The sequence below is a fragment of the Vicugna pacos genome, chromosome 2 (genome assembly GCF_048564905.1).
Source record: "Vicugna pacos chromosome 2, VicPac4, whole genome shotgun sequence".
In the NCBI taxonomy this organism is placed as follows: domain Eukaryota; kingdom Metazoa; phylum Chordata; class Mammalia; order Artiodactyla; family Camelidae; genus Vicugna; species Vicugna pacos.
In genome coordinates this window covers 75,499,360-75,521,560 of record NC_132988.1, presented here as the reverse complement: position 1 = coordinate 75,521,560, position 22,201 = coordinate 75,499,360, and the positions used below count along the sequence as shown (strand labels likewise).

At 37.4% G+C, this 22,201-nt stretch overlaps 1 long non-coding RNA gene across 2 annotated transcripts in view; it reads left to right on the top strand.

The window, feature by feature from the left end:
• The first annotated feature begins 2,330 nt into the window (after positions 1–2,330).
• The window catches only part of LOC107034918 (uncharacterized), a 31,624-nt gene continuing 11,753 nt past the window's right edge, over positions 2,331–22,201 (top strand). For both annotated transcript variants that reach the window (XR_012061022.1, XR_012061019.1), the window contains exons 1-4: positions 2,331–2,452; positions 2,787–2,920; positions 3,840–3,882; positions 11,621–11,710. This is a non-coding gene — a long non-coding RNA (uncharacterized lncRNA). The remainder of the gene's footprint in view (positions 2,453–2,786; positions 2,921–3,839; positions 3,883–11,620; positions 11,711–22,201) is intronic.

Genomic DNA, 22,201 nt, shown 5'->3' with positions numbered 1-22,201 from the left:
AAAGGAAAAGTGGCTGGAAGGGAATGTAGGAATGAGAAAAAAAGTTTTTTTTTTAAGATGCAGCGATTAACCACTTGTGTGAAGATGAGGATGATTAGGAAAGAGGAAGAACTTGATGATATAAAAGAGGGATGGAAGATGCTGGGAAGAGATTCAGTGCTCTAAGGTGGGATAGGCTTTTTCCACCTCAACACTGGGCCAGACAATTCCTCATTGTGAGGGCTCGTATGTATCCTAAGACTGCTTAGTAGCAACCACGACCCTACTACCCATTAGACGCCTGGAGCTCCCTCATAGTCAAGTTATGATGATCAAAAAACGACTCTAGACTTTGCCAAGTGCCCCCTGGGGGACAGAACCACTGAGAACCACTGGTGTAGGACTTGGTCTTCAGCAAGAGCATAGATAGTTCATCTACAGTAGCAAAGGGAAAGCAGGGTAAATGGTCATGGATTCAGATGATCTTAAAAATGTGATAGGTGGAATATAAGGAGTTACTTCTGATCGATTCTGTTTCACCTGAGAATGTGTAGGGGAAAGAATATACTGGAAATTGAAGAAGAGGGGAACAGCATCTGGGCGAGTGAGGGGGCGAATGGTCTAGGGAAATGCAGCTGGACTGCCAGAGAGCACTAAAGCTAGGTAATGAATTCAAAGTAAAATCAGCCAGCCTGGTTAGGCATTATGACCATGGCTGCGGGTGAAGGACAAGGCTGCTTCTACCCAGCCATGTAGTTCCTCTTACACAATAACCTATATAGTCAGCTGCTTACTAGATGGAGATCAGGGGGAAGGGAAATACAGAGACAAAGGAATTTTTAATTAATAACTCAAGATACTCTCCAGTCATACTAGGAAGCTATTCGTGGCTACTTCAAATAGACGTCTCTAACAAGGGTTATATTTTGAGAATTGTAAATATATTTTTGTCCTTCATCTTTCTGAGTATAAGATCTTTATGAAGCTGATCCAAAATATACAACCACTTGGAAAGGGAAAATAATGGGAAGACTTTGCTAGAAAACATGAAGAGAAAGAATAAAGCAATATCTGATTTCTGACGTGGAAAATATGATTTGGTAGCAGGGCTAGTTAGGACTAGTTTCCTTGTTCTGGGAGGACTGTCCTGTGCATTGTAGGATGTTTAGCAGCATCCCTGACTTCCACCAACCAGCACCTCACCCCAATGTGACAACCAAAAATATCTCCAGATACTGCCAAATATCTCCTGGAGGAAAAAACCACCCTTAGTTGAGAACCACTGTGGCAGAAGATTTCATAAATTCCTTTTAGTTCCATTTAATATATCAGGCCAGGCTTGAAGGACTTACATGACAGAATCTTCCAGAGGATGGAGAAAATTTACCCCTTTCACCTACAGTAGCTAAGGCATAGAAAAAGGATATCATCTAAACAGAGAAGAAAACATACAATTTGTCAAAAGACTCCCTCACTTTCCTTATAGTGGTAGTAATATGCTTCCCCTTTTGGTCCAATTATCATCCTCTGGAAATAAATTTAATTATTTTATTTAACTGCTATTCCATTTAATAGCACTTCATCTATTTGAAGACAGTTTTCATGTCCTGTCTAGCTCTTCCTCTTTTGAATTAATCATTTCCAATTCCATCAACCAAGTTTACACGTAAATTATTCTTGTGAAACATTTTCGTGGGGGACCTGGAGGATAAAGGGTAAGGCGTCTTTGTCTCTGTGTGAATGTAGGCAAGAGGATGTATACATCCTCAGGGCCTTTTAACGCACTCAGCAGACATTTCTCTTAAGACACCGACAATATACACAATTCTGTTTCTTTCATGAGTGCATAATTATCTTACGATAGAACTTATAGGACACTCACTTCTAGTGTGGATTTTGTTAGAGGCCAGCCAGATTCCACTATAATGAGCCATAACATTCAAGTATGGGAGAACCCTGGAACTGCCTAGGAGTGGGGACACCACTTCTAGTCTAAGCTCCAGTATTGTCAGTGTGACCCTTACTCGATAGCTTAAATAACTGATGTTTCTCCTTATTAACAATAGTTGTATCTTATTACCTTTATCCTTACATTGCAACATGTCAACTACCAAGAGTGATAAAAGGAAGTAAGTGATTATTGGAAGAATTCCAGTAGCAGTTACAAGAAATGACCACAGGAAGAAAGAAGGGAAGAATATGCTAGAAAAGGAGTTAATAGTCACAAAAAGGAAGGGGGGGGGGAGGTAGAAGAGGAGCAACAGCAGGAAAGTCGCCCAAAAGTATAGGCTATGAGTACTCTTTCTCCTCCTCCTGTTTGGAAACTGACAAGCCCTGGGCAGCTATACTGACCGGAAGGAAGGAGTGGCGAGGGGAGGGTATGGAAGGACCAGAGAGCAGAGCAACTGAACACCTGAGAGAGCAAAAGGAAGGAAAGTGAAACCACGGAGAGAGGAAGCGTGAGTGTTAAAAGGTATTCCAAGAATTGGTGTGTCCCCGCTGAGGAATGGAAAGCGAGCAGGAGGAAAAGAAACCTGAATTTAAAGTAGAACTTGGTCATTAGAATAATATTTAAAGAAGATAATAAGCGGAGAGACCTTTGTTAAAACTCATCTAAGAATAGACAGCTTAGAGCTACTATCAAATTATTATAAATTATAGAGGTACATTTATATATTATATGTTATATACCATATAATTATATATAAATTATATATAATTATCTATAAATTACTTATATATAAATATTGTTTATATATTATAAATTATTTATATATATAATTATATACATATGTAATTTCCAACAGGTGATAGAGTCAGTAGGACAGGACTGTGTTCAAGATTCTACCACCCATGCTGCTGTGTGAATGGGGAATGCTGGTTCATTTGACCAGCAGTGAAAGTTGAATGGTTTTCCAAATTCTCCTTATATGTTTGCATGGTAAGAAAGAATATTATACAGCAATTGTGATTTCAAAAATGAATGTATGCAATGTAAATTTTGAAAGCAGAAATGTATGAAACATGTTCAGAGAAACTGAGGGCTTGGATCTAGTTTTACAGCATGTTTGTACCCATGTTTTGTATCAATGAAATGCTGAGTTCTGTTTAAAAACAGAGGCCACTACACAAAAAAACAGGCCCAATTACTCAGCCTTCTTTTTTACGATACTCTACATTTGACCCAGAAAATAAGCACAGGGCAAATGTAAAATGTATTGGAATAAAGAAATATTTATTTTAAAGTAGTTCTATTCTGCTTTCGACTATGACCAACTGTAGTAGGCCACCAACCCAACAGACTTGACCTCAAAACAGCTAGCTATGTTTATTTGTTCCTTGAAGACCTGATAGTCTATTAGAACTTTTTTTTAAGCAGGGGGAGAAAGTGGGTGAATGTATCATTTCCAGAGAAGTACTTACAAAAGTTTAAACCTCAAAATGAGAAAAATAAGTATGTTAATATGCTGTTTTGAGCATTATTTATGGGTGGGGGAGTTGGATGAAGGTGATCAAAAGGTACAAATTTCCAGTTATAAATAAATAAGTACTGGGCATGTAAAGTACATAATGACTGCTGTATGGTATATTTGAAAGTTGTTACGAGTTCTCATCACAAGGGAAAAAGTCTTATTTCTCTATATGAGATGATGGATATTAACTAAGCCCATCGTGGTAATCGTTGCACAATATATGTAAGCGAAGTCATTATGCTGTATATACCATGAACTTATGCAGTGCTGTACGTCAATTATACCTTAATAAAATTGGAAGAAAAAATTAAAAGTTTTAAAATGATATAAAATAAAATATTATTTATTAATTTTAAGACTAAAAATACATCTATGAATCATTTCCAGAGTCACAAAGATCAAATGAGAAAGTGTGACGTGAAATGCTTTGGTAAGTGTAAAATACTAAAGAAATTTAAGCTCTATTGTTATTCATGTTTCTTCTGAAATAAAAGTCATCACAAATATGCATTACTAATGGCTCAGATAAATGAAAACATTCAATGATAAAATATATATGAAGAAAGAGAATTCAGTTCCTACACAGTTAGAGAAAAATGAAGTTTGGAAGATACAAATGTTTAAACGAGAAAAGCAAGTAATGTGGACCAAAGTTTAAATAGGGAAAGTATTTACTACTGTTAATCTTCTAAGGAGACAATCGCCCTTCCAACGTGGAAACCTGTTAGCTTTCCTCATGGGAAAAAATTTTTTGTAGAAATACCTTGTATTTGTAGGACATATTTCAAAAGAATAAGAAAAATAGACAAATAATAGTTTTGTTATAATGTGCAATGTTAATAATAAGTGATTTTGTAAAGATGAGAAAGTTTGGTAAAGAGACATAGCGCCTCAGATCACTTGTACGACTGGCAGGTAAAGATAAGCTAAAAAGATATAAAATAAAATAAGAGGTCAGTCAGTGATGGAAACTCTGTAGAAGATGAATGTGAGGAATGAAGGGAGAGTTTCTGGATGAAAGGACAGCGGACAGTTCCTTCTCCTTTCAGGCCTCCCTTACTTATATCAGTGAGACAAAAGTAGAGACTGTTGGTGCAATGTGTGTCTACCAAGCAAGGAAACAGAAATGGCTGAGTTAGTTGTGAGCAGACTGCCACTGTTCTGGTAAGAGCAAATACAAAGCCACACGCATAAGGTACAAAATAGAACTGTGTCATTTCAGTGATTGATTCTGCAAACCAGTTCAGTGTTCTTACAGTCACATTTAAAACTAGCCTTGTGCAATACAAAGATAAACAGCAAAATTTACACAATTATTAAAATTTTTAAATTTTCTTTACTTTGAGTAATATTAAATAGCTTAAATAGCTGATTTAAAAAAAAGGAATAGCATGATAAGTTGAGAGACAGAAGCAGGAAAAAAGGAAAATGTTTTGTATTTCAGTACCTTTAATGGCACTCTTCTGCCTTCTGAACAAGAGGTCCCACACTGATTGTGAACTGGGCTCTGCAAAGTATGTAGCCAGACCTGCCTGAGGCATCTTTACCGGGTCCCAACCATCACCCAGAATCCCTTTCCACCTCCTTACCGGGGCCTCAGTTTCTGTTAGAATTATACAAAGTTGTCATTCAGCAATTGCACAGAAGCTTGAAATGCTCAGAGGTGCCATACAGAGAGTGGTGAATTTGACTAAGAGAGAGGCATCGTGCCCCAACCCTGCCAACCATATGTGTTTGGGGAAGTTACTGACATTTTTGGCCCCTAATTTCCTCAACTTTCAAATGGGATAAAAATTTTCTATCCCTGAGGCCACTTCAAGGTCCAAAGAATCTGTAACTATAAGAAATAAAAATTTCAGTTAATAAGTCTGCAAGTAACTTGGAGAAGGAAACTCATAGCTTCATTCTGCTTTAGCCTTCATAGGTGGTAAATCATGCGTCAGAGAAGGACCGGGAAGATTAACTACATTCTTGATATAATTACATAATTGTAATGTTTTGAGTAACAATTGAAATAAAAATATATAAAAATCACAGTCAAAAAAATATGAAAACTGTACATATTTTTGGATATTTTATAGTACTCATTTTATGTATATATTCATGTTACCTTAGAAACTGTTTTAAAACTTAATTAGAACTATGACTATTGTCATTTTGAACTCCTTAAATGATATTAAAACAGCATGATTGTGTTGTTAGTCTTTAACAATATTAAAGAAGTTTTATAATTATACAATTATTCATTTATATTTCCAAAATGTGTTGTTTGTAAACCAGTCAAAATTAATTATGTTCATTTCCTAAGTTAATTGCCTTAGAATATTGGTTAATTGGGTTTCCTTCTAACTTCTCAACCTTATATTCAGTGCAAAATATAACTGAAAAAGTTAAATTTTCATTTTAAAAACATACATATTTTCTTCATTCGGTCAGTGGGAAACTGAAGGCAGAGGGCATAGCTGCCTAAATTCTCAAAGCAAGTCAGGAACAGACTCCTAAGCGTTTCACTTCTTGTACTGAACATCATGTTCTCTAACTTCATAAAAGGAAGCTGCCAAAAAACTTCAGCAAATCATAATAATGACATATTAAAATTTTTCCCATTAAAGCCAATAGAAGGCACAGATGCTCAAATTCTTTCAATTCAGCATTTTAAAGATCCTAGTTACTGCAATAAACCAGAAAAAAAAATTAGAGGTATATATATCTCTGGAGGGAAGAGACAAAACAGTCAACATCTGATGATGGTATGATTGCTGATGTAAAAATCATCTAAGAGAATCACCAGACACACTATTAGAATTGATAGCTAGAATTAATTCATTTAGGTAGACAGACATCAGATCAACATTTAAAAATCAGTAGCTTGCTTTAATACGAGCAATCACGAGAAATGGCAAAAGAATAAAGGGTATTATTCACAGTATCAATAACTACAGCATGACTGTGGATAAACCTGGCACAGTCAGTCTATTAGAAAAATATGTTAACTAAAGGACATATTATGACATAAAAATTTTAGAGATACATATATCCATTGACGAGAAGATTCGACATATCATTTCACCCCAGATTAGTATGTGAATTTAGTGCAATGCTCGCTTGCAATAGAATTTTTCTGTAACCATTATAATCTAATTCTAACATTAATATGAAAGAGTAAATAAACAAAAATAGCAAAGATAATTTTGCTATTTAGTTTTGCTATTTGAAGAAATAAAAAAGCATTGCTATGCCAGTTAGCTAAAAAGGTGCTACTTTTTAAAATGTGGTGTTACACAGGTATGCTTGAATAATAATATTAAATTAATAGTCAAGTGCCCAGAAATAACTCTGTAAACATAGGAAACTTACATTATCATAAAAGTAGCATTTTAAATCAGTAAGAAGTTATTAACTATTTATCAAGTGGTATAAGGAATATTTATCATCCATTTAGGAAAAAGAATGAAATGAGATTTGTACCTCACACACAAAAATAATCCTCAGAAAATCTGAAGACTTAAATAAAATTATAACAATAAAACTGTATAAGAATAGATGAAAATATAAGATAAATGTATAAAATATATATTTGTTCTGAGAGCACAAGTGATCTTCTTAAGGAAGACACAAAAAAGATTAAAGTCATAATAGAAAGAACTGATAAATAGACAACATAAAAACAAAAATTTATGACAGAGAAATAAAGTTAAAAGTCAAGAGATGGGTTTGAAAAATACTTGCATAATTATAAGCAATAAGCATTTGATATTCAAAGTACGTAAAACTTCCTAGAGATTATAGTAAGAAAAAACAAATGGCACAGCAGAAAAAAAGGCAAAAAATATGAATAAGAAATTCACAGAACTACAAATACCCAAAAAATGTACGGAAAGATGGTGAATGTAAATGGTACTAATAACTTGGCAAATATAATTTCAGACATGAGATACCATTGAAATGACTATGTAAAGATAGATAATGAATGTTGGCCTGAGTGTGGGGAGCCTGTTCTTCTCCAGTTGTTGCTAGTTGCGAGGGCACTGGTGAGACACTGGGAGACACTGGGAGAGCTAATTGGCGGTATCTATTACAGCGTTCAATGCCTCTTCCTATGATCCAGCAAGTCTCTTCACAGTACCCAGTGCAGAGAAATGCTTGGTCATGTACAGGCAGAAAAAGAAACTAACTGTACATTTTGAGGAAAATGGGTAATTATAGATAAGTTCATTCTCAAAGACATTATGCCATAGATCCAAAGAATGAGAGAGATTTATAGGAATCAACATGTAAATAACTTCAACACCTATTATTGAATAAAAATCATTGTACACCAGAAATTGTTGCAACATTGTAAACTGACTATATCTCAATAAAAAAAGGAAAAAAAAATCGAACACATAAATGACAGAACAATTTGTTCAATGGTATTTAACATTTATTTTAAAAACACATGTTCACATAAAACAAAATAGTGTGGTATATATTGTAGGTGTTTGAAACATTTGAACTTAAGTATTTATCACCAGATCTGGAAGAATACACAAAAGGAGGTACCTTTGGGAAGGCTTGGAGATTAGACCCAGTAAACAATGGAGGCTGCCTCTTCTCTGTAATATTTCAGTATTTTATACAGAAAAATTGGCCATGTATTATATTTATGCATGAAAATAATTTTAAATACTATTAAAATTAGTATTAGGTGTATAATGATTTAAAGTGTACTTGCTGTTTTAACTTTTTTGCTTTCAGATGTCAAACATTTTCTTCAATAAGATCTTTTCAAAAGTGGTAAAAATTATGTTAGAGGGGCCTCTGTCATAGTGCATTTTGATAAGTAAGTCATGGGTGAATGATATAAAGAGATAGTCTTTTGGAAGGTAAGAATAAACGTCTTATGTGATTTCCCTATAAATACCTCCATTTCATAGAGAAATGTGATACTGCACTATTTCTGAGCTTAAAAACTGCTGATTTGGGGTAAATTTTAAGAATAGCTGAAAATATTTTAAAATCAATATCAGTATGGATATAGGAGAGCTACAGAGGGCATTTATTCAACTGAGAAACCAAAAAATTTTAACTTTATGCCAGATGGCTTAGTGCGAAATACACATAACTATAAACAGACAAAAAATGTAATATGTTTGTAATGTTAATTTTTATGCACAAGTAGTGGTACTAACAGTATAATAGCAGCTTGTGAATGTTTTTTATGCTAGTCAAAGCCTCAAACAATAAAATGTCTTAGATATACTAAGCACATTAGACATTCACATTTTAAAAACATTGCTTTTTAAAAAGGGGTTCAAAACACAGCTCTAATGGATCACTAGGGAAATTAAATCAAGAATGATGAAATTCGGAGATTCAATTCAACAGGTGTTGATGCTGGATATTTTTCATCAGTACTAAGGTTTGCGGCAAGGGGCAGAAATTGAACGACTGTTTCTAAGTCTCAAGAGGGCTACACATCTCTTATTGTTTCACACTAATACAGCATCATAAAGTCCATGAAAACTTTAGGAAATAGACATTAGTGTTCTAGATGCTAGCATTGAAATAGAGATATTTAAATAATCAAAAATAATATAGATATAATTAGATATCGAACAGGGTCATTCAAAATGTCACAATATAAAATACACTTGAAACATAAGAACACATCACTCCAGTATCAGAAAGATTTTAGAAAAAGAGTTTGAGAAATAGCAGAAACTTTTGTGGGAAAAATCAAAAGTTCCAACATTGGAAATAAAGGCATGTAAAAAAGATTCAATGACAGTAATCAAGGCTAAATTTTTCCATTTTTAAGGGAAATAAGATGAAAAAGTGACCTCTAGTGGACTCTCAGCTTCATGTATAAAGTTGGCTCTTTTTATTTTGAAAAAAATAAAAGTTTGTATCACGAATATAAGTTGCTAAGGACATAGAATCTGGATAACGTATTTTTAAAAACACGTTTAGAAACATTGTATTTATTTTGGCTGTTTTCAAAATTTAGAAATCATTATTTCAAAAGGAGTTCACAAAGTCTCCTGATATAATCTAGTATCTTTAAAATAACATCAACTTTAAAAAGTACTTTTCACACATGGAACAGTGTTTATTGCCCAAAAGTGCATTTCCAGGTGGGCGAGGAGAGACACAGTTTAGATTCAGGAGAATGAGTGATAGGATCTCATTGGCCCATGCCTTTATTAGCCCAATGCTTCATTTCTTTCCCTCGCACACTGCCAGTGGATGGCACACCGACAAGACAGACTGACCACGGCACGTGCTGGCTTCTTACCTTCTAAACTCAGGCTGATCATCTGCAGGAACCAGACCCTCTGATGAGCACATGTCGCAAACCAGCACCCATTATTTCTTGACTTCAGGATCTTGAAGGAAATTCGTTAAAAAGCACACATTGGAAACAAGATGTTGATTTACAGTAGGGTGGTGAAAGAGTAGAAGCAGAAGAGGTCCTTATTGAGTTAAAGAGGAGATTTCTCATCAAAAATCACTATAAAATATATTTTTATGAAAAAAGAGAACCATTTTTTTCAAAGAGCAAAAAAAAGTTAAGATGAAATTTCTTGAAAATAAAATATATTCAGGAACTCTATTTCCAAGTAAACATAAAAATTCTGTGCAAGTTCCACAGACAACAGGAAATTTCTGGAATGATCATTTTGCTTTTTCTAACCCAGAAAAATTATTATTTAAAAAAATTACAGTTAAAATTAATTAAAAATTAATTTCTGAAAAATTGTAAATCAATAATCATCTCGAGGTGAGAATTTTTTTCTTTCTAGAAGCAGAACTTTATTAGTCTTCTTCAACTAATATCATATAGTTTTATAGGACTAAGAAGATCTCAGTAACTTTTGAAAACCTCTGCTAGCTCAACCCCACACCCATTCAGAGAAATATTAAAATGGGATGGGGTGTGCAAGCTTAGCATCACTTCCATCGACTTTTCATAGTTTGATTTTTCCTTTCTACTTTTCTCTTAGAGTGAAAACTACAGAACTACATGTTTTTCATCTTTCTTGGCCTCAATTCTTCCAGCACCTAGGTGATTTAGAAAAAAAAGATCTAAAAGGCTATTTAAAGAGATAGGATAATTTTTTTCCCCAAAGTTAAACATAGAGATTTGGAAATGTTCTATACAGAATCATTTTGGGGGGCTCTCAGAGGATCCATTGCTAATAGAATCCATGCTTTGATTCTTTTTTTTTTTTTGAATACAGACTTCTTAGCGACCATTTGACAATTTGTCTTACCAGCCTATACAAGTGCTCAGAACGTGCCTTTCATGCTTAAGAAGCCAGCTTATCAAGACCTCCCACGCTGCTCACTCCAGGCGTGAGTGAGCAAACAGGTCTGGCCGGTGTGCCCTAAAGGCCAGCATTCCTGGGCTCCGCCAGACCACCAGGGAAGGGAGCTCTTGGGAGCGGTGAGCTTCCAAAGGAGCCTGGAGGAGTGGGTTTTTACCCCAGATGTTTAGAGGAGACAAGGAATCTACTCTGTCATGTGGAGGAGTCCGTGGTTCAGACTCCAACTTTATCTTAGTTTCCCACTTAGAATTCTCAAGAAATAGTCTGTATCCTAGGAAATCTCCTCTCATAGTTTCCCAGCAACATCCTCTTTGTACAAAAAAGCACAGAAAATGCCTCCCTTCATTCACAAAACGGAGAAAAGAGTTTATAAAGTTGAGAAATCCCAAGATAACGGAAGATTCACAAAGGCCTATAAAGGGGGTTATGAAAATAAGAATTACTATGTATCTAGTACCTGCTATGTGACTTGCACTTCCATAGTTCACCTCTGGTCTTTACAACAACCTTATATGCTTTTCAGTATTCCAGTTTACAGGCGAGAAAGCTGAGGCTGAGAAAAATAAGGCGACATGCCAACGGTACACATGGCCCAGAGCACCACCAAGAGGGAGTATCAAGGTCTTTCTGACTCCAATACCTGTCTTTGCTCTACATCCAAATACAACCTAGAAAAGCAAGGAAGGGCGATTGTCATTCCCTAAGTCATGAGTAATCTCAATACCTGATAACTATCCTTACCAGCTGCCTAGCCAATAATTTTGAACTTTGACTTAACAAGCTTTAGCCCACCAATGAACAACAACAACAAAAATCACTTACAAAACAAAATAAAACTTTTTTGGTGACTTTTCTCAGGCCACCTAGAAGCCAAATCCATCCACTCCAGGTACAGAGAAGTATTAAAGATGTCGGATATAATCCCCCAACGAAGGCTCCACTTCAAAGGTAAGTGGAGAAAGTCAGTTAGGCAGCGTGTGTAGCCTGTCACTTAATGTGCTTTTCAGTACAGCAGCAAGAGCACAAAGAGTTGTTATGATTTGAGATACTGAAAAAGAAACAGAAGACTTTAAATCTCTGAGGCATTTTGTTTGACTATTAGAACACTAGAATATTCTAGGCTGCTTGCCAAATGAATGTTTGGTTGAATATAAATAAGCTTATTATCATGCATATGTATAAATGTGTACAAAAGAATTGAGGGTTAATAAAACTTTTTATACCTAAACAGACCAATATTTTATCAGAAAGGCCCATTGTGGGAAGAGATAAATTGGGAGTCCGAGATTTGCAGATACTAACTAATATATATATAATAGATAAATAACAAGTTCATACTGTATAGCACAGGAACTATATTCAATATCTTGTAGTGACTTATGGTGAGGAAGAATATGAAAATAAATAAATGTATGTTTATGTACGACTAAAACGTGCTGTCCACCAAAAATTAACTGACACAACATTGTAAACTGACTATGAGTGTGTGTGTGTGTATACAAATATATATATAAAGAAAGACCCATTGACAGTTTTGCCTATATTTCTGGGATGTTTTTCTATCTTAACACTTTCTGAATTCTGAGTATCAGCAGTATTTCTAAATTATTTCATTATACTACACCTTCTTTCTCTGATGAGCCATAGAAAATGCCTGGAATATAACATGTATGACTTCAAAAATTTCTCCTCATTTATTATGACAAAACTTTTGACTTTTTAAACTCAGATTCCCTGGAATGTATATCAAAAGATTGTGCATTTGGATAAAAAAGGAAAAAAAAATCAATGCAGTCAAAACAGTTACCTTATAAAGTACCCATTCCATGGGTCTGTATTTAGGATGCCTTCTTTAATTGAAATGGAATATTTGAATTATATATTAATAGAGAGGGTACCATCTCATTATGACATATGTCCTCGAGTGCTGTCTCACTCCAATGCAAGGGGGGAATATTATCTTAAAGAGAATAATAATGGTAATCATTGACAGATATATCTGTTCAAGGAACAGATATATTAAATTATGTTGAAACTTAAGTCATAGATCAATCTGAGAATTTTTTTCCAAACCTATAGAAATGGTTTCCCTAATGACATGTGTCATAACCTTTCATTTGTCCTTGTCAAATCCAACTGTTGTTTCAAGCATGTAGTGGCCCTCTTCCATATTTTATTGCTGAAGCTACCTACCTAATTGAGAAATTATGATATGTAACAGGGTGGTGACCCTGACAATGAAAGTGATGATCTGATAGAATAAAGAGTGTTTCACATTATTAACTGAAGATTTTTACCTCTGAAAGTAGGTGGAGCTGGTTATTTGTATAGAAAAGGCAATAGAGGAGAAACAGATATGCATCCTAAGAAGGCAAATAGTTTTTAGATTCGTATTTGAGGCTTAGAACATTATTTTTCTTCAATTTTTCTTGTTTAAAAAGAGAATAGGTAAAATGGGCAACACATACCACAATTTTGGCAACAAATACCACAATATACATCTAAGAATCAATTATTACTAAAGAGAGCACACACAAAAAAGTTTCTAGGAAGAAAAAAAGAGACCTTAGATGTCTTCTCTGTTCTCAGCTGTCAGAAGCAACTTTTCAAGACTTTATTAGGATAAATGGACTCTGGAAAATTAGCTATTTCTCTTGTTTGTTCCTTTTCCTTTCTTGTCTGTGTGGGGTGTAGTGGGGTGAGGGAGGAGAGGAAGATGGGATAGAAAAAGCGAGAAGTGAGAGAAGTTACTAGAAATGGTATAATTAGCATTCCTGACACCTTGTCTCTGGGCAAAGCTTCAAACAGAAGTTTGATATCAATCTTTCTTGTGTCCTCTATTTTTATTAATACTCATATAAGATGTAGTTTCTCACAACTAACTATTTAACAGTTGAGTGATTATAGCAAACGACTTCTCTGTAGTATTTCATGACACCTACTAACTTAGCCTACCTCCTTATTTCCTGTAGACACACTGACATTTTCTCATTAAGCCCATCCTATTTGATAGGGATATCTTAATGTTGTACAGAAAGAAACTATCCTGCAATTTGAGCCAAAACAATTTGATAACTTAAGCTCCCTGAATTACATCACCTGAAATAGGACCTTTTCAGAAAGCACACATGAAGTAGGTTAACTAAGGATTGTGACATTCTTGGGACATACCAAGGGCTGTTAAAAGGGAAGTGTCTTTAAACTCGTCTTTCCTCCCCTGGCCTGTTGTAGGAAAGACCTACAGAATTACCGAGTCATTAATATTCTTCATGCTTATTAAAGGTCAGCAACAGTGAATCAGCTACTAGCAACTTCCTAAAAGTTTAGGACAGGAAACAATAAAGGATGCTATATCCAAATAGAAGCTGCAAGGATAACTTAGCTGGATAGAATGTAATTACTGAGGTTAAAATTAGCCAGGTCACCTTACTCTTATGGAAAAAAAGCCCTGGGAACCTGGCAACCAAATAAATAGATAGGAACTTCCTTCCCATTAATAAGCTTCTTTCATTCTGTGCTGAAACGTTACTCCAAAGACATACACCTATTCACTTACCAAGAATGCTTCCTAAACCGAGTTTGGACACCCTCCTAATTATTAAAAAGACCCTGAGCTTAATAACTATAAATGTGTGTTATAGATATATAGATAGATAGATAATCATATTAGAACTGAAAATATCTTACAAATCAGGTAGTTCAACCTCATTTTTTTAGATGAGGAAACTGTCCAGAGTTGTGACTTCCCCAAGCTCAGTCAGCTATATTGACATGGATTGTTTGCTATGTTATTGACCTTCTGTGGGTGGTAAATATTTTTAATATTTAGCTGTAAATTATTTTGTCAATTTAGCTAAATATTTTTGATAAATGTTGAGTTCGACTTTGTAACTCAGCATATAGCAACAGCATATGTATGAGTAGTTGCTAAAAAAAATAAAGAATATATAACTTAAAAGTCAAAAGCGATATTGCGGCTAAACATGGAAGACATCCTTTCACTAACAAAGCATAATTACTCATAATCAAAAAACATTTAAAGACATTTCTTGTACTAGCCATTTTGTAGTTTAAAACCCAAAGTACAACAGATGATTCTGTCTGTTTTCCACTAGGTGGCAATATATCTTTTTCTTTACAGTTTAAGTGTGTTTTCCCAGGGTATGATGAAAAGACGCCTTTGAGTAGTTTTTCTCTGAGTTGACCCATTTGAAATTAAGACTAAACAACCTTAAGAAAGAGACGTGAGAAATTAGGAATATATTAGGACAGAGGATAGGGTTGTCTTATAAAAAGTAGAATTAAAATTAATAAATTTTGCTTCCTATATGCTCATAAACAAAATCGAAACTGACATGACCCCCTTAAAAATTTGGTAGTGCTGTATTGTTTAATTGAAATCAGGTTTGTCATGTATTATTAGTAGCAAAAAGCACTGAAAATTTTCTTAGTCCTGTTTAAAACATCGTCCTCAAGATTAGGTCGTAGTGTTCTAAGCTGCAGTATGTATTTTCATAGCCTATCTTCAATCAGGACTTGGAAAATAGTACTCATTAAATGACTTCGTGTGCGTTTGTTAGTTTGTTTGGGTCCGTACTGGAGATAAGTTGGTTCTGAAGGAATAATAAGACAACTGCTGTTTTCTTTAAAGTCAGATAGGTTTCAGTGAACTGTCTGCCAACGTACTGGCTTGCGAAGGCTGCCATAACATAATATCACAAACTGGGGGGCTTCAACAACAGAAATTTATTTTCTTACAATTCTGGAGGCTAGAAGTCCAAGACCAAGGTGTGGGCAAGGTTAGTGTCTTCTGAGGCTTCTTCCCACGGCTCACAGATGACAGCCTTCTCCTCGTGTCTTCACACAGCTAAACCTCTGTGTGGTGTGTGCCCTAATCTCCTCTTCTTACCAGGCCACCAGTCAGCAGTCACAGCGGATTAGGATCCTCCTGTGTGACCCTACTTTACTTACCTCTCTAAAGGTTCTACCTGCAAATACAGTCACATTCTGAGATACTAAGGCTTAGAACTTCAACATAGGAATTTGGGGCGGGGGCAACACAATTCAGACCATAACAACCAGTAAATCTATAATTACAGAGTGCCCTGTGTTTCTCACTGAGCTATAGGACCAAAAATCCTAGATTGAAAGTCTGAGTTCTAGAGCTAAGCACTGATTCTAGAGATTATCTAACCCACTCATTCGTGACCCTTGTCACGAATGAGCTTCCAAGTGCACCAGTGCCTGGTCCCATACCCAGATATTCTGAGGAGTTAATTTTGAGTGGGACTGGTCATGAGTATTTTTTAAAACTTTCCAATTGTCTCTAATAGGAGACCTGACTGCAGAGCCACTGATTTAGACAAATATCTCCCAAAAGTGGTTAGAGAATCACCCAGAGAGTTTATTAAAATGCAAATTCCTATACAGGGGCAGTGGCTGACTTCACTCTGCATCTGCAGAAATGGAGCCAAGTCCATTTATCAAGGGTCCTAGTAATTTTTATGAACCCAAAAGTCTGCAAAGCTCTGATCTAGTCTAACCCTCTCATTTTACATTGAGGTGAAAAGGCTGAGGCTTGGCGAAGTTAGCTCATCCAAGGTCACGTAGCTAGAGAACAGCAGAGCCAGAAGGAGATTAGATGTTAGATCTCCTGAAACCTAATCTAATTTTTTTAGCAGGATTCTCTGAGCTAATAAAGAAATGTGTGAACATTAAAACGATCTTGTAATTCTGGTCCCAGGATTCAACTGCATCTACCCTCGAATCCAGGCAGGTCCTGACAAGTCTAGAAGCCCAAGAGGACAGGATTATTACAGTTGTATTTCCTTTTGAAATGCATTCCAGGAGACTGTATTGTGTTTGTGGACAATGGGCAACATCAGAACTGACGGGTTATCGCGAATCCTACATTATACTGTGCTGCCAAGGCCCTGTGGGTCCCGCCTCCCCAGATTTAGGCCTGAGTCCTAGGTGGAGGCTACAGTAATGAGTTAGCAAATTCAGTGCTATGAAACCAATGGAGGAGTCTGTTTCCCTGGCACCAGTAGCTTCTGCAGCAGGAGTCAGTGGCTTAGCATCACTCGCCATCAGAAAGTGGCAGTCTCTGTGCTGGCGTTGGCTGGCAAAGAAGTAGCAGTGGCTGACTGGTGAGCTGGAACAGGGAGCAAACTGGTAGCTCAAGAGATTTTCACTTCTGCTGCTATTACCCATCCAAAATCCAGGGGTAAAGAGAGCTCTTGGGAGCTTGGTGTCAGAGTCTGAGTTGGTAAAGGGAGGGAACACACATAGACAAATAAGTTGCGACATGATTTTAGAAAACCTAATGCATTGGAATCTGAAAACTTAAAATCCAACCCCTCAGGGGGTGATGATCCACAAATATTGAACATTTTTTCTATAAAGATTTAGCTTACAGGTTTTCTTGAACAGAGAATTTTCTATGCACTTCTATTTTTTGTTGTTCAAAACAACCCAGACTTGAGTGAGAAAGAACAGCAAAATGTTGACATGTTATGAATCACTAGAAATGGGAAAAAAAATCCATATGAAACAAAGATAGAGCATCAGTGAAGATTTTTTAATTTAATGTATATTTATAGCACTATAATTCAATTGAGCCTCAATATATCAACAACATAGCCATTTTCTAGACTGAGGATTTATACATTTTAAGTTTCCCAAGGGTTGGCTGCTGTTCTAAACCCTTCACAGTGTTTCTCAAAGTGTGGAGTGTGGAGCAAGAACCACCCGCTCTAGACTCACTTAGGATGATCACTTACAATGCAAGACTCTGGGCCCCTCATGAGATCTACCCAGTTTCTGGAGATGAGCTTGAGAATCTGCATTTTTAGCAGATACCTAGGTGATTTAGAGTGATTGCTCCCTCGAGGACCTCTACAATGTCCAAAGATACTACTGCTTTTCCTCTGCTCTGGGAGCTCTTAATAATATTTCTGATGAAGATTTCTGAGAATAGTTGTCTCTGGGGATTGTCTTCTTTTGGAGTTGTTACCTTACTGAGTCAATGAAAATGTGAAGTTGTTATCAGAGGTCCTCTTTTTTCAGTGTCTTTACATGATTTTCCAGGTGACCGTGCTCCTGGGTCCCTGAGTAAGCCGTGTAGGAGCTGGTATGAAAGGGACCCAGACTCTGTACGTATTAAACTTTAAATTTCTTCTCCTGAAGTGTGGTCAAAGGGAAGCCACCGTCCCAGAGAAGAGAGAAAATGTGTGCTCTCTGAAATCCCAAGTCCCTATTTTTAAGCTGTTACAAAACTGGCTTAATACCAACATAGATATATTTTGGATATTTAAAGGATTTAAGAAATTCAGATGGGAGCTGCTGGCAACCATGTAACTTGATGAAACTTGTCTTACCATGCTATTATCATTACTCTGCATGGAATTAGGTTTTTGAAAGGTAGGTTTTCTAAATATCTTCCTGGTTTTAAGTTTAGGCATGTTTGGAGGCTTAATAAACACTTTCAAGTGTAGCCTCAAATTCAAAGACCTCTGATTTGGAAGCAGTCTTAGGCATTACCACCCCCAGAAGAGAAGAATCTCTACATACCAATGCCTCCTCTTTCCTTCGACAGTTCCAAAATTAGGAATTAAGCCCCTAAAAAGCAAATGGAGGGAAAAAAATACTTTCACGTAAGATTCAAACATTTTTTCTTACTATTTATTCATACTGGTGGGAATCTTCTATGCCACCTCTTTGCTGGAGGGCAAAGGACTAAGGGATACCTAACAAAGTCATAAGGCAGAGGCAACCGAGGGTGAGAGGTTCTGAGACAGAATTCAGAGGTTAGATTAAATGTCCATGCAGATGAGCTTCCCACATTCACTATTTACCTCTATCCAGCCCTGCTAAAGCAAATAGTGTACTTAACCCTCTCTCTAAAAGCATTGTAATGGAGAAATCTAATTTATCTCTCTTTTTAGGAGGAACCCTGTAGTATTAGTCCCTTTCTTTCTTTTCTTTACCTTCATTTGGCTCCCACCCTGGACCCCTGAGCCTAGAGAAGCCTATGGATACTAAGATTTCTCTAACCCGCATGATTTTTTATCATTTTGGGGACTGGGTGTCGCTGTTTGGCAATGTTTTTCTCTCTCAAAGACCCAGTGAAATCTTGCCAGAGGGGAAAACAGATCTTAATTTATTTGTTTGTCTGGGAGAAAAGAAGTCATTAAATACTTTCAAAAAGTTTCACACTTCACAAAAAAAAAAAAAGTTACCAAACACAGAAAAAGCTACTTTGAGTTCTGCAAGCAATAACACTGGCACACCCATCCCAGATGAATCCCCAGAGAAAAGTATAATCATGCTACATTTTTCTGGATTTCAACCCCCACAGCAGATGTGCCCTGGGCTCCTGGTCAAGGGTGGGACTGGTTTCTGGATTTCTCCCCCTGAAACCCACAGCTTTGCTTTTCTCAAAAAAAAAAAAAAAGATGAAAGAAATCTGGAATTGGTGGCTAGACATCCGAAGAGAAGCGAAGGGACAAAGAACTGGTTGAATTAATTTCTTTCGTCCCATAATTATTTTCTTCCAAATCTCATTCCTGTTCTTCGTTTACAAAGGACATTAGGATATTTCCCTGAAGAATTTACTCCCTGGAGAATTTGGGAAAGAGAAGACGATAGTGTAGGTGTTCTTCAAATCTCAATTTTAAAAGAGGGGAAATGATAAAATGACACATTCTAGCTCAAAGTCTATTTAAAAACACTAAAAAAAAAGTGAGCTGGAATCAGGGATCCCTTCTAATGATACTGACTGTTGGATTAATATCATTCATGCATCACCATGATCTGCAAAACCAGAGTTGTTTTCACTAAGAACTGAGACAGCATAGCTTTCTAAGCAAGGTGTCATTTCTTTAATGGTACGCAGGAAGAGAAACAGGCTTCTCTTCTGCATTTTGAGCATCTTTTCTACAAAAGGGCAAATTATAGCTAGGATTGCTCTTACGGCCCTTTTCATTCTTATTGTTTTGCTTGTATATAATTTTTAAGTATTGGGAACACATGGTACTTATAATTTAAGATTATTATAGCTAAGCCAATTAAACCCATACATCCTTCGATGGACTTATAGGCTTGCTTGATTTTACTTCTTAAGTATTATTTCAGTGATCCTTCTGTAAGTTTGGGACGTAAGAAAGAAGAGCTGAGTAGTTAAATACACATCTACAAAATGAAACCAGCTGTTACTCCCACCTCTGCTTGAAAATGAGCAAAGATCATTAAAGGAAGTCAAGGCCACAAAAGAGTTCTTAGAGAGGACTAGAGCATCCTGACTACCTGAGGAAGATAAGCCGAGGCTAAAAATCTCTCTCTCTTATCAAAAGGGATGTTAATCCTTTACAATAGTATGAAAAGCTTCTACATGAATGATTGTACTTGCTTTTCAAGACACAGCTGTGCAATAAGCCCACAAGTAGTATTATTCACAAGTTCAAGTAAAGTAAACTGAGATACATAGATGGAAAGGCCTCAAAATTTGGAGCAGATGTCCTGCCTTAGGAGCCATTATTCTTTCCATTACACTATGGTATTGTATCACGTTTTTCTGTTACAAGATCCTAAAACATGATGAATTGGGACCCTTAGGAGGCTTCCTCCTGGATAGGTTGTGAGAATTAAACCAAAGCAACATATGAGAAGTACTTAGAAGAGTACCTGCCAGTTGTGTATCTATGTGTGCACTAAAATGGATACGTACATTTGTATATATAAATGTATATGTGTGTACATAATATACACATATATGCGTAAAAATGCACCATGTGTGCAAACATGCACACATACATACATATTCCAGTGCACAGACACAGACAACTTGAAAAGAAATAAGTAAATAACAATGATCATAACCAGGCTAGCTATGGAAGGAGGACACTTTACCTGACCTCTGACCCTAGAGAGTTAAAAAATACAATTTTTTTAAAAGAACTTTTTCTTCAGTTTCTTCATCCTCTAGTCCTGGAGAAGAGACAAGTTTCTAAAAATTTTAAGTCCTGATTTAAAATAAGAAAAGCAAAAGTTGCCTTAGGAGTGGGATCTGTGAAGCAGAGAAGCGGAGAGCATCCCTTCTGCCTGCCCAGCCCGATTATAAAGCCGGCAAGTGTTCAGGCCCACCAGTCTAAGGCTTCTGTTTCTGCCTCAGCATTCTAGGCCTCATGGCCCGGTTGTCAACTAAAATGCATTTGCAAGAGGAAAGGGAGGTGGCCCAGCTTCTCACTCCATTTCCAGTTCAGTTTCTGAGCAGGCTAAACTTTCTACACCCATTGGAGGTATTTTTGCACCTTCCGCGGAAGACAGTATTTCCAAACAAGGCCCAAAGGTTATCTGTTCAAAAGTCAGACCAGCTGCTGCTTCTACTAAGAGGAACTGTTCAAGAGGTGGCCGTGTGAGATCCCAGGTGCGTGTATGTGTTTGTCTGTCTGTCTAGAGAGGACTGGCACTTGTCCCTCTCTCTGCATCCCCAAGTAGGGTGTGAGGTCGTCCTCAGTACCCAATATATTGACAGTGCAGTCTCCGGTTGGGCTGGTGCGACCACCACAGGAGTTGGTTGCCTGAATGGCTGAGAATCATCAGGGGTGAGGGTTAGGGTAGGGATTTCCTAATAAAACTCCAGAAATGATCTCATATCTCCAGAAGTACTTAAGAGATGGAAAAGAACGTGGAGGTCAGGCAGGATTGCGGGATGGGGAAACAGAGATACCACAGAATGATCCAAATTGATTCCAGAACAGAGAACTGGAAAGGAAAATCTGAAACCTCGGGGCGGATCCCTGCTCGCCGCGGAGGGGTCCTCGGTGGTCGGCTAACGCGAGGCGTCCCGGCGCGGCTGAGCGCTGACGGCTGCCCCTGGTTCCGGGTGTGTGCGCCTCCCCAGGAGCACCTGCCGTGGGCCCTGCAGACCAAGCACGCACTCCTCCACCGTCCTGTGGGTGCGGAGGGGAGTCTGCGCCGATTATGCGTAGGGAAGGAGAGGAGAAGCCCCTGACCCAAGAGGCAGGTCGCCCTGGGCCTCGGGCCCTCGGAATCGGGAGTCGGAGGTGCACTTCCTGGGCATTTTATTGGTATGACTGGTCCCGGGCGTCCAAGGTCTCGGTGCAGCGGATCACGCTTACTGGACCCGGCGACTAAAAAGAGAAGCTGAGGAGAGGGCAAACTCTACAGAGGACCGGAAGCGGGGTGCACTGAGGTTCAGAGACCCGGGTGGGAGGAGGAAGTGCGCAACCCCGCTGGACCCCTGTCCTCTCACCGCAGCGCCGGACGGCGGCCGTGGCTGCACATCTATGTTCGCAACTGGCCGGCGCGCGGCTGCGTCCTCTACTCGCGGTTCTCTGAGCCTCGGAGGGCCTCGGAGGGCCGCAGAGCTAGGAGTGGGCCCGGGACCTTGGGAACTTTCCCTGCTGGGTCCGGTGT